We start from the raw sequence: 13,950 nt of genomic DNA, 5'->3' as shown, positions 1-13,950 counted from the left end.
TTAGAGAGTAGCAAAAAATCTCGATTTTTTTGTGGCATTGGTATTGTATTTATTTTGTCTGGCCTAAAGTTTATATTTATTTACGTTCTCAAACATTTTTAAAAATTATAATAGCAGGTAGAAACATTTGATATCCTAAGGCAACATCATTTCTAAAATCAACAATTTTACAGAAAAGATGCAAATTTTAATCCACCGGGATTGTCAATGAAATTTTTGTATTCCACTGTTCATTCTACGATTTTGATTTAGTTAGTTGTTTTTTGTAATTTTGAGCACCTCTTTGACGAAAACTAATATAAAGCTTCAACTTGCGTCAATTCTCTGCAAAGCCCGCGTTTTAAATCTCCGGATCGTAGCTTTCGGGTAAAAAGCACAAACGTGATATGTTCTGATAGGAGCTCCGTTTTGATTTGGTAGATTTCTTAAGTGTTGGAGTTGAGCTCCTCGGCCATTAAAAATCATGAGGCCTCCCTCACGTAGGCGCACCTGTCTTCTGGTGGCGGCGACGGTGGTGGCGGTGGCGGCGGCGTCGACGGCGCAGGACCAAGACGAATCGAGAGCATGCCGACGTCGGTGTCAGTCAGTGCTCTCGAAACCGCGACGGGCGAAAATCACCGGCTGACGTCTTCGCGAACACACCACGTGTCCCCGATAAGGGGCCATATCATCGTGCACGTGCACCAGTGGTCCTGTACACACTATTGTCAGGATTCACCCAGCATACGTACGTTGGTATAAATCTGTTTGATATTCCATGATAATGTTTGCATGATGCCCCTATAATTCCCGCTTGATTGCGGCTTATCAATGGGGGCGGGCGTCTTTCAGCCGCCGACAGCTTTTTGCATTCAATGCGAGTTGATATCTGTTAAGTGACATCGCCGCGATCGAGATAAACGCTTCATTCAAAATTATAATCCACGAATAATGACTGAATTTCAAAGCACACAATTGGTATTTCTAGCAAATATTTAAATCAACGATACTGAAATTTAATCAGCGAGTTTTCAAAATATTTATTCAGGGTTTTTATGTAAAGATATGCTAACATAGTACGAGTATGTTTTAACTTATACACGTAAACTTACACAATACTTTCATATAATGTTGAGGTTGTAAAATGGATTTTATTTTTAATTAAATGAGAACACTGCATAATAAATAAATAAAATCTTCATGTGGTGCTCTTTTGTATAATATTATTTCGTCTACATGTATCTATTAGGATTTAAAGGTGGAGTAAAAGTAACACAGTTTTAGAATTTGCTCATTTCACGTTTAATATTCAAGATTTTTCTTTTACTTGCTGATTATATTAGACTAAGAAGAAAAGTTTTGGACAGAACTGGTTTTTCATCAATCGATCATTTATATTCTACCAATTTGGTTAGTGCTTTAAATAATTTTAATATTATTACCACCTTTTATCTAATACAGACTGTTCTTCAATTCAATTTTTTTCCTGAATGCTGTAATAAATAATAGATTCCAAACCTTAAAATAACAAAACACACAACACCAGTAAGGTGTACTCATATGAGTACATTTGAAAGAACTTTGCCGAATAATATAAAAAAATCAAAAATAGCTAAGCCTAATTTATTGTTAATTAGAAAATTTCACAGAAGTAATTAGAACCTACAATATACCTAGTCATTTGAACGAAGTGGCACAACCATTTTTGAACAGACTGTATATTGTTTGTTGGACTATACATAGACGATTGTAACTACTCAAGGAAATTACCAAATTTATAATAATTAATCAATAAGCATTAATTATTATATTTATTATTACCTGCTCGGTTAAAGGGAGTCTTGATAATTAATTATTAATCTGAATTAATTAACCAAATGACTGTTATTTCGTTGAACTTTTGTTTACGTAAGAAAGAAATTAAAGGAGCCAAGGAACGCAAAAATACAGTTTCTTCTTTGAGCAAATGAATGTAGTCGTAGGGGCTAGGGAGGGAAGCGTTAAATAAAAAAAATGGTTTAGTTTTTTTGTTGTTTCTTTAGGGCGGGTTGGATAAATTAAGGGATAAATAAAATAAAATAATAAAATATTCATCGTTACATGTAAAAGGTTTTATCTTTGTTCCCGTCTTATAACAGGCAATTGTTTTCTTGTACAGGATGTCACGCGGGGTAGTGCCACATTTCAACCATAGAGTGAGGGTTAAAAATAAACTGACTCATATTTTTGATTTTTTAAATTTTATTATGGAATTATTGATCTCCAAAAGAAAGTTACTCCAAAATACAGATTATATTTTTCTATGTATACCGAATTTGATAAAAATTGGATAAGAAGTTCTAAGGAGAAAAAGTATATAAAAATATAATTTGGGGTAACTTTTGGAGATCAATAATCCAACAATAAAACCTTTTTAGAAAAAAAATCTGTCTCAGTTTATTTGTAATGCATAATCTATGGATAAAATATGTGCACCAACGAAACACTGTATTTGTTTTTAAATAAGTATCAGAAAAAACTTAATTTGAAACCTTATAAAATAAAGCAAGAACAGAAAGATAAAGCCCTTTGTGTAAAATTATCAATAACATTTTTGATTTTTGATTTTCTTTTTTTCTTTTTTGAATTTACCTATACCACAGTTTAGATTTATCAGAAAGATAAAGGAAAATACTTTCAAAAACAATTAACAAAAATTAAAATTAAAAACGACGACATTATTCAAAAACTAATGACTTAGTATACTCTTTTTCATATGAATGTGCAACAAGTTCGTTGCTCAGAGAAGTGTAAAAGCATCTTTAATTTAATGATTAATAAATTAATTTACGTAAAAAGTGAATTAATTTATAACAAGTTTAACCACACTCATAATGACAAAAAGTTTTATGCTTGCCACTTTATATTAATTACGTTGTTAAATTTTATTAACTTTTTTATACCTCGAAAATTGCGATACACATATTTATTTTAGAAAATAATTTTTAGGGAAGTTTGTGGATTTTTTGCCATCTTAAAATGATTCTTTTTAATGACTACTTTGATGCACATTAACATGAAAATTATAAATTAAATGTTAGTATGGTATTAAAATTATTTAAAAAATAAACTCTACTTGTTCGATTTTTTTTTGATGTTCCATAACAAAAAAGAATTTTGTGGTTTATTTTTCGTTCAATCTCTAGCAACTTTAAATAAGTTAGTCCTGGCTACACCGAATTTTTTCAAATTTATCTCCAAAATGAATTTATCAGAGGATTAGAGAAGCCGTCTTAAATATTTAAAACAAATCCTCGAACACAGTACTTTTAATTCTTTGAATAAAACGTATGATTTAATTTGCCCTGTCTTCAAAAAAATTATCTCCGTTTTGAAGCTTTTAAATGAGTCTGAGTTTTTTATTTTTTTCATTTGAATTAATGTTCTAATTAATTAAGCTTAATTAATTTTGCGATAATTTGTAGAGGTGGCAGCAAAGGTCAAAAGAATCCAAAACATGTTACCTTTCTTTTCCCGGAATTATACGTGTTTTTACTCATTATTTGATATTTAAACATAGAAAATGAAAAAAAAATGTGTTTGTAATATTGTAGTTAATTTTGTAATTATACCTTCAATTAAATTTCTGTCCAAGGTGGCTTGAGATTCTGAAACTAAGTTTGCAAGGCTCAATAATAGACTGGCAGAAGAGGTGAAAACTTGTCTTACATCTTCTGTTTTCACATTATTCAGTCTTGCCAATTTAATTTCAGAATCAGGGCTTGATTCTTTTTTATTAATACTGAAATTTATTCATATTTTTGGTGGTAGATGATAAAAATAATCCAAACAAAACTTGATTGCTGGTCAGAAAATATGCATCATCTCGAACCTTTAAGCCCGATATCGTCGATGGAACCGCTTTAAAATACAATTTTGTTTTTATTTAATAATTAGATTACCTCCATATTGCTTTGATGTTCCAAAAGAATAAAATGGACTAAATAGCGCAGCCTTTTTGTATTAACGATGTTGAAATAACGTGGCTTTTAGAAAATCCGATTACATTTAAGCAAAGAGCGGGCTCGTAACGATTGTATCTACGATTTTTTCTTTGTTTGTTGAACGAATTATTGGGTATTACGTATAAATCTTCGTATTAAGTTATAATCTTTAATTTTTTGCGAAAATGACATAAAAATATGTAGATGTATTACATAGTTAGTAGTGATTTATAATTCATAATTTTAACGTGCAATAGAAAGAGAAAATTGAACTAAAAAAAAAAAAATTCTGACAGGCGGGAACAATCTGATTTTCCACCCTTCTGTAATTCCACAATCTTATAGATGGCCGGAATTGTGATGTGATATCTGAAGGGTTACTTGTTTTTGTTACCACTTTATTTTGCTGAGCAAACCGTGACCAGTTTCAAATTAAAACTTCGTCTATTTTACAATAACTTTTTCAATTAAATTCCAACTCGAATTGTGAAAAACAAGCATCGTAATTTTACTTTTAGCCTAAGCCTCGTTTGGTGCTGTTATAATTTTCGTCTAATATTCTGAATAATTAACTTGTATCGGAATGCCAGAATGTGATAAATTATGAATCGATAGCCCAACTACGCTTGTGTTTATTTAGTAAGCAATCTTTGGGTCGGTGCGATATATTTAATCAACTGGTAAAGGTTCCCACCTTGGAGGAAACTATTTGTTACAATAATAAATTTGAACCGAGTCCTAAAATCAATACAGTTGTAAAACGATTTATAACCCAATCTTGCATCGTGAAGATTCACTCTAGCCGAGAAAATAGACCGCTGAAATAAGTGGCTTTTTTCTCTTTTTCAGCAATTGTTGGAAGACCCTTAATGGAAGATTTTCCACAAAAGTATTTCCAGTTGTTGTTACAATAACAGTCTGTTCTTGACGCACATGATGTGAATGGAATGACACACGTTTTGCGTGTTTCCATATGCGGTAATTTGCGAAAAAACTTTTGTGTTGCTGTTTCCAATTACCTAATGTTGGAATTTTGTAAAACGGGTTGAACCGACACATGTTTTTGTTGCTGCGAACGAATTAGCATATTGTTCGGTGATCTCTTGATTCAAATTTAATTCAGAACGTACATATTAAGTCAATAATGTCTTACTCTTCACAATTCGGGATTAGCTGTTTAAATTTAACAATAGGCGCAATCCTCCCGAATTCTTGTGTTTATCTTACCCCATTATAGTACGAGTTTGATTGATATGGTTACTTGCAAACAAAGGGAGCACACTCTGTTTACCCAAATCAAATAACGAAAAGAAAATAAATTTACCTAATTAAATAAACAAAAAAAGAAAACCGTATTTTTGGAGCCAGTCGTAAAAGTTGCTTGCTGGAAAATTATTTCGCCTTAAGTATCGTAAAAATAAAACTTTCGCGCCAAGTGAAGTACGAATTTTTCCTTCGTACCGAAAGCAATAAAATTGCAACAATAGGAGTTGGAGTAATTGAAGGATCAATAAAACTGCAGACTTTGTAAGTAAAAGCTTTGCCACACATCAAACATTCGGTCTGTCTGATCTGCCATAAAAATTATTGAAAGTAAAACTACATATCTCTAAAAAAGCGCAGTCTGGAAAGTTGCTTCCTACGACTTTTCCTCAAATAATAACAGTTGAAGTTGCAAGACGGTTTAATGGCAAAAGTGCACATGCCATGAAAATGATCAATAGTTCAGTTGTGTAATAAAAGCTAACCATTCATTGAACCAACGTAAATTCGAACAAAATATTTTTGATAAGTGCGTGCTTACCGCATTTTGTTTATTTGAGCGCTCGAAAAGGGTTGCAAATCAGCAGGGAACCGCTTCAATCGATTGTGTTTATGAACGCTTAATTAAGAGTTGATATTTGCGGTTTCTGTTTTTACCTTTACCGAAAAAATTACGTTGGGTTTGGAATTTTACAAGTATTGGCTTTAAATGTGTGAAATGAAATGCTTTTCATTTTTGTTCGTGTCAAGTATGCGAAACTGAGACGTTTCCAGAAAAGCTAATTTCGAAGTTATGAAGACGTCGTGTGTGTAATGTTGAGGTATTTTTATCGTTTCACAAAGTTGCAGTCTATTGAATTTAAATGGTAATTTTATTCAATGCATTGGTAGTCATAAAATAAGAGAACGGGATCTTTTCAACTGTAATGTCTTTCCAAACCGAGATTTTAATGTTTTTGGTGGAATCACGAAATCGATTGAGTATTAAATTTTCACTTGGAAGAGGTGTGTGTAGCCCAGGGATTTTTGACGATTACGTTATTGTCAAGCAATTGCAGGATGTTCCGGAAATGAAATTGAATTGTCGCCTTGTTCGTATGATAATACTGTTAGTAACATTTTCGGGAAACTTCCTTTATGTAAGTGAACCTAACTAAGTTAACCCATCATCAGGACTGACATGACGTCTCACATTATCGGATCGATAGTGTTACCAAAGGCGTGATTGACATAATTTTTCACTAGCAATTGACACCTGCATATAGAAATAATAACGAGAATTTTAACTAGTTAGTGGGAGAATACACGTAGCACAGTGACAGAAAAGAAACATAATTACAAAGGTCGATACTGAATACGTGGTCTTCAATCATTCTGACATCAATATACCATGTAGTTAATGCTTTAAGCAAGTTCTTTTAATGCTTTTAATAATGGAATGTCTTCTGTGACTTTTGTTGCGGTGAATTATGTTTTGTCTCATTTTCGGGTAGAAAGCATGAGTATTTTTGTCTTTGAACGGCTTTAGGGCCTAAATGATTTAAAACAGGAATATGGTTTTGCGGACTTTTTTGTTGGAAATTAATTCTTTACAACTTTTTTTGTAATATTTTTCTTGCAGCGTTGGTAAAAGTTTGATTTTTTCTTAATATATTTTACGATCAAATTTTTGCTTTATGTTTTTGTCTTACTATTTTTTTGTTTGCTATGTGTTAACTGTTATACAAATACAACATTTTTTTTCAAATTAATTGTTCCGAAACTTAGACGATAATGGAACAACTGCGTCCTCTGGCGTCATTAACGGAACTATCGAGTTCGGGAACGTTTTATTTGTACGTCGTTTCGTATCCTAACCTTTAGATCTCCGTAGTCAACACTTGTGTGCCCTTTTTATTGTCAATATCGCGCCGAATCTTTTGAATGAATATTAACGTCCTTAAACACATTTCGCGTTACTTGGAGTTTTCCACATCTCTGAATTTGGAGTGGCTTTGATTTGATTTTCAATGTTTTATAAACAGATTAAATGTCTCCGGCCGAGGCATCCAACTTTTAAAAATCGATTCGCTTTGTATTCTTTACAAAAAAGATTAAAGTCGACTTATTCATTGCTTAACAAAGTTTAAGTATTTTGAAAAATAAGGCAAGTGTTTTTGTCGGTTTCGCTGCGATAAATAAGCCGTGATGGTTTAATAATTTGCATTTTTATTTTTAAACAAACAAGAAAATGGGGAAGTTTGCGAATTTCTTTTCTTTATTTGTTCTCATGGATGTCTGTTTTTCGAATTCAATTGGGGAAAGAAATAATTTGTTTTTATTTTTGGAATGTTTTCGGGGCATTGGAATTTTATAATGAGAGTTGAATCTCAGTGGGATTACGTTTCCATTATCTGCGCCTAAAATCGGCTTAAATTCCCCAGAAATGATACAGTTTTAATTTTTCCCGGTCGACAAGATTTCCTTCGTTATCGGAGTTCATTAGTTTATTATCATCCATTACGTTTTGGGCAGCTTTTGCCTTTCCAGAGGTCGCTGAATCATTCACTATCAAACACAATTGATGCAAATTCTTTGTCTAATTGCCATCAGAGCCATTAATCCAATCTGTGTGCCGTTTACCTCTTTGGCTAAATCTGTAAATGGATAATTTTCCACTTGACATCCTTTAATGTTCAAAGTGTCAAAGTCGTTTCCTTGCAATTCAGGTCTAGTTGCTTTAATCCCTCTGTAACCTCCATAATGAGAATACCAATAACGGATTATCTTTCTCTATGTCCAAATAGACGGCTTATTAGCCCTGCGGGATACCTTTTCAGTCCAACTGAAGAACACAGGACTATAAAATATGTGGACGAGATAAACAAAACTACGCTTTAATTAAACTAGTTTGGGGTAAATAACGTTCACGAAGGCGGTTAATTGACGCAAGTAACATCGATTACGTACAACCAAATCCATCCAAAGCACCAATTTTTTACACATTTTTCCCCTGACATCAATACTGTCTGCGTCTTTAAAAAATTAATTACCGAATCTGCTGAATTGAAAATGTAAAGACTTGAAGCTTTCCAAGTTTCGAGCGGAATCTAAATTGGAAATCTGAATGGATTGTTCGAATGTCATGGTTAATCGGACATTTTTAAGCAATTTTCTAATTTACTGCCTAATGAAGACCTCCACATAAAAGACATGTTCTCCAAATTGTAACAATACGGTTTAAAGTTTTCGGTTTGTGTTTTTCGTAATTTGGTTCCAACTCTCACTGTAACCGTATTTGCAGCGTTTTGAAAAATATGTCTTACTAAAAATATTTATGTCTTAATATTGAGAATTTAACGCTCTATCTGTCTGTATTTTTTGTTTGTTATGTGTTAACTGTTATACAAATTCAACCATTTTTTCAAACTTAGAAGGAAATGGAACAAACGCGCTCTCTAACGACATTAACGGAACTATCAAAGACGGGAACGTTTTATTTGTACGTTCTTTCGCATCCTAACCTTTAGATACCCGTAGATAAGGCTTGCAGTGCAATTCAATTTCGGTTGTGTATTGGCATAACAGCCAACTAAATAACTAAATATTGTCAATACTAATTGCATGCCAAATTGTGTTCGGTTTTTGATTATTTGTTGACCCTAGAAAATTGACAATTCAATAGTCACCATCACGTAATGAATTTCTCGAAATGAGTTTAGAAAATAATGTTTGTGAAGCAGCACAACATTCAATTAAATTTGATCTCCCCGTAATTAAAAATTTGTGTTTGGATTTAGTCTGGACCTTATTAAAAATATGAAACAAAAATTTCCCGTTAGACTGGATTACGGTGCGGCTTAAGAACTTCTTTCTTTTCCTGCAGCTAAAGCTTTGGGTTAATTACGAAACGTGAGGTTTTCTAGATTCAACAGCGGAAAGTAACATCTAGATTAATTCCACGTTTCTTTCTTGTTGAAAGCACTGAATTTATGTCTTTCTTTACTTTCGAGTATTCTTAACTCGTGCTAGGGGCGGGGAATATTTAATTTAAACAATCTAAAATACTCGTTTTATGTAATAAGACTATGTTTACATTCAGTGTGGCGTGAAATGGAAATTCTGAAGACTGTAAAACATTTCGTTAAGCAGAATTGTGCCGTTTCCACGAATTATAGGGATAATCATTAATTCGTCTTCCCACTACGACAGTACACCAAAAGGATAAACTATTATATTCAGGATAAGCAACATAATCAATCATCACAATGTAATGAACTTGCGTGTGTGGCAATACTATTTTTGTGTTTACCCCAAAACAAAGCAAGCTATAACCGTCAAATGCAGATGCTTGAACGTTTTAAATTAATTACAAAAATAAAAAACGAAAATGTTTCGTAATAGGAACTTTGATAAGAGTTTAGAAACTTGATGTGTGGAGATTCGGAAATAAGTTAAAACTAGTTTTCTTTTCTTAAAATGGGATTAAATACCTTGCAGTCGAACGAACCGGACTTTATCAAAGAAATCCGAGACTTCGGATCATAAAGTAGCGTTTAAAAATAAAATTAAATGACTTTAGTCTACGAATATGAGATAGTAAGAATAAGAAATGTGGTTTTTGATCGGAGTCCGGACCGGACAGCTGAAATATTGGCCACATTATGTGCATTTCATGTTTTTTCAGACATTTATTTTTTTTAAGTGCGCGCTTGCCGTATCATAACGTTTCATTTTACGTGGCTCGTTTTTTGCAAATGCATATTACTTTTATACATGAAAATTGGAACAAATTAGTGCACTATAATAACAAACATTTCCTCTATAATTAATTTTTAGCCCGTATGTAACTGTTCTTGAATGTAAAATTATTGATAAAAACATATCGGATTACTTCGCTTTATTTCTAATTTTGGATATGGTGGAAGACCTATTACAGATAATAGAGTGCACAAGCTGAGGGTCCTTTTGTCAGAAGCAGAATGGTCCGAATGTCTATTAAGTAATGACTGTGAATTATCTTTTATTTTTTAAACAAAGCTATTTGGACAGTAATAGAAAAATTACTCGGAAAAGAAAATAAAATAAATAAAATTGTTATAAAAGACAATAACATTGGTAACTTAACCGATATTAAAGTAGCTGAACCTTTCAAAGATTACTTTGTTAGTGCTCCGAAATATGTAACGGCAAATTTACCTCCAAATAATGATGTCTTTCATTGCTAGATCATTGTGCTTTGTAGCTTCTTGTAAGTCTTTATCTTAAAGGGCTTAACTATAATGAGTTACTGACACATTGGTTATTTCATAATTTAAAATGTACAAAATCTTAATCAACGAAATCTCGAATAACCTTTTAAAAAAATGCCCCTTTTATTGCTGTACCGCTTACAACATTATAATAACTTGTCCTTTTAGCAGGGAGTGTACCCCTTAAGGTTAAAAGAATAGCCAAAATTTTACCGCTACTTAAAAAGATTCAACAGACGATATAAATAATTAAAGAGTCTAGTCTTTCAAACATCTTCTAATTTTTTTATCACATTACTTCTTGATAGCTCTTACCCTGGTTTTATCAAAAACAAAAGTATTTGTAACACTTGATAAGAGAAAAACGGCAATTAGAAAGCAGTAAGAAAACTCGAAATATATGGAGTAACAGCAGCCCTTAAAAGGTTTGAAAACTAATTATCTGACAGAGAACAACAGGTAACAATAAACAATCTTTCTTCAAATAAGAAATTTATTAAAATGGGTGTCCCACAAGGCTCCATTTTGGGGCCTATGTTATTTACACGCCATGTTCACTATGTTAAGCGTACTAACAGTTTGGCAACTGCTTATGCTAATGCCACAAATTTTCTTGTTTACACATTAGAAAATACAACACCTACAGTGGGCACAAAATTATCTAAAATATGCTATGCGCTCTGAATGGTCATGGAAATTTGCAGTGAAGAGATAATATTACAGCTATATTATGGTTTGTTTCAAAGAAGTATGAGATTTTCTACTCAGCGAAGAAATTCTTGAGACTCTTGTAGAGAATAGATCTGATAATATTATGACTATTATATTTGTTTATGAAGCAATCTGTCGTGTGTTTTGAAATAAGCTAGATTGTTGGTCTCTGAAAATCATAAAACATCCCTGTATCAAAAAAGTATATGTAAATTATACAATGCACTATCTTCATCTGTTAAATCATCTCCAAACATATTTATGTTTAAACTTATAAAAAATTACCTATCCATAAAAGTCTTGTATAGTTTAGATGAGTTTTACTTATGATTCGCACGTCTTTGTTTCGTATATTTGAATTTGTTTATACTTTTGTTCGTTGGAATGCTTTTTATTATGTACACATTATTATCTGCAATCACGTAAACGTGGCGATGTCACATGACAAACAACTTGAAATTTTACTTAAACCCAAAGCACTAGAAAATGTATTTCGTGGCTGTCTAAAATTGTTCCAAAAGTGGAACGTCTTGGATATTGTAGTACGTTTGCATGAATATTAAAAAGCTCACATGCCGGTCACGGAAAGCTCTTCAATATTGTATTCTCTTTTCCAGAAGTGTTACCTAACATGATTTTAAAAATGTGATCGACGCTCTTTGCTCCAAATGAATGAAGACGAACGAGCGACGTTACTTTAATGGTTATTAGCTGCTTAAAATATCATTAATGTGATTAAGATGAAGTTCCAAGATGAAATCTGGGCGGTAAGACCGCCGTTCTTACATCTAAAAGCCCATTGCGGTTATATCCGCAACTTAGCTCCATCTGTCGCTGGAGGTAAGTACTTAAATGTAGCGGTTTAGCCCACCTTTACTCAGGTATTAAACTGATTTTGACGCGGCTTTATTAAAATTCTTGCCGGATCAAAGAGCGAATGTTTCTAACCATCTAATTAAGGGCGAATCGAAGTTTTACGGCCGCTTTGTGTTGTGCCGATTGCTCTCTTGACTACTTGTATCAGATTGTTGAATTTCCATTCTGTTGCGTGCAAGTTTTGATTAATTGCCTCTTGTTGTTAGTTTGGCGTATTTTGCGAACCAAAATTTTCCGAAAACGCAGCCAACAGAGAGCTTAATATTAATACATGTTTTCTCCATTAACTTTATTATGTTTTCATCAAAGCAATGTTGGCGAATAGTATTGTTGCATGTTTACTATTAGTGTGTTGTTCCGTTTGAGGTATAATAGGAAATATGATTTCCACATTATTATCTGTGTTTTAACGTGTTCGTATCACCAAAACTAACTTATTTTACGTGTTCAATTTAGTTTGCCAAATGAATTTTGTTCTGATAGGGCGGCACTATTTTAATTCCGTTTAATACAAGCTCATCTAATTGAAATTGCTCGCAAACTAAAAATTACTATGTAATCCCTTTACCCGAAAGTTTACTCAAGAGGTAAACTTAGAAAATCCCAAGATGACGAGTAATTCCAACGTTCGGCACAAGGCTCCAAATTTTTATTACCTACTGAATAAGTGAAAAACTAATCGACTTGAAATTGTGCCTCAATAAAGGCACATTTAAATCAATCGTTTAAATTGTTCTCTTCTCTCATTTTGATAATTGATGTTGATATTGAGTGGGCGATTACAACCTCGTGGCCACCCACCCTTCGGAGATGTTTCTTTTTCTGGCATTGGAAATGTTATATTTGTTTGCTGTTATTTCAGAAAACAAGGAGAATAATTATTTGAGGAATCAACTCACATGAAAAAATAAATCCCCAAATTACGAGAACAAAAATATCTATCCTGGAGTTATTAGAAATAAAAGAATACACTGAAAAATCCTGATACGTGCAATTTAATTAATTTATTTAGGTAGTTTTCCCATGTCTGCAGTGACCGGGACTTATCTTAGTCCTCTAATAAAGTTTTCTGTCACCTGTTTATCCTCACCTAATTGAAAAGACGTAAACTTGGTGAAATCGATAACCCGTTTCACTTTTACCGATTTTCGCCTTTACAACTTCGAGATTTGGTTTAAGTCCACAAAAATGAAAAAGAAACCATTAAACGTCGATTTACGATTTCTCTCTGCGAAACCAAACTTCGTACCTTATTATTAAACCACCCACAACTTGGCAACTTTTTTTTCGTAATTATGTTATCACGAAAGTTTGTTAAAACACCGTTGCTCTCGACCCTGTTGATGCAAAACTATTTAGAAAAAGTTTAGCGAATTTGTGTAAAGTTTGTATTCGTTAATGTAAATAATGCCAAGGGATATAACTTTAAAATTGTTAATTTTGAACAACATGCATGAGGCTTGTTAAGGGAAAACCGAGGCGTACGTCGTTAAAATATGGGGGATTTTAAAGATACAAGACGTTTTCTTTTGGGAAAGAGAGACAAAATGGTTTCGTTTACTGGGGATAAGCAGATAAAGTTTTTTGCGGTAACTGTCAGGAATATTTATGGTCGCATATAAACATCGGGTTAAACAACAATGTAAATATTAAGAGGAGATGCTACAATAAAATTGCATGCGCCATAAATCTCAAGTCTATTCGATCACTCCACAGACACGCTCCAAGTTGTCTGATTCGTTTATAAAGCTACGGAGGACTATGGCTTAGGAGACGAAACGCAGGATTTTCTGAACCCAAAAAAATAGTATGGCAGTATAAAAATGAGGGCGCTTTGAGCGTCACACCGTTCTCCGCGCAAAACAGTTTTAAATTAATTTAAATCCAACCAATTTATTTATTACTTG

At 32.8% G+C, this 13,950-nt stretch overlaps 1 protein-coding gene across 13 annotated transcripts in view; it reads left to right on the top strand.

Annotated features, from left to right (window-relative positions):
* Window positions 1-13,950, top strand: part of rdgA (retinal degeneration A) — a 94,497-nt gene that overhangs the window by 17,190 nt on the left and 63,357 nt on the right. For 2 of the 13 annotated variants that reach the window (XM_015985133.2, XM_015985130.2), the window contains exons 1-2: window positions 576-727; window positions 11,785-12,007. The exons of 10 other annotated variants lie outside the window; for them this stretch is intronic. The gene's annotated coding sequence lies outside the window, so the exon portion shown is untranslated. Of the gene's footprint in view, window positions 1-575; window positions 728-11,784; window positions 12,008-13,950 lie in introns of those variants that run through there. One more of the 13 variants, XM_064356080.1, reaches the window with a different exon arrangement.

The sequence above is a fragment of the Tribolium castaneum genome, chromosome 4 (assembly GCF_031307605.1).
Source record: "Tribolium castaneum strain GA2 chromosome 4, icTriCast1.1, whole genome shotgun sequence".
Classification (NCBI taxonomy): domain Eukaryota; kingdom Metazoa; phylum Arthropoda; class Insecta; order Coleoptera; family Tenebrionidae; genus Tribolium; species Tribolium castaneum.
Note: the sequence above shows the minus strand (reverse complement) of the source record. Positions and strands in the feature narration are given on the sequence as shown.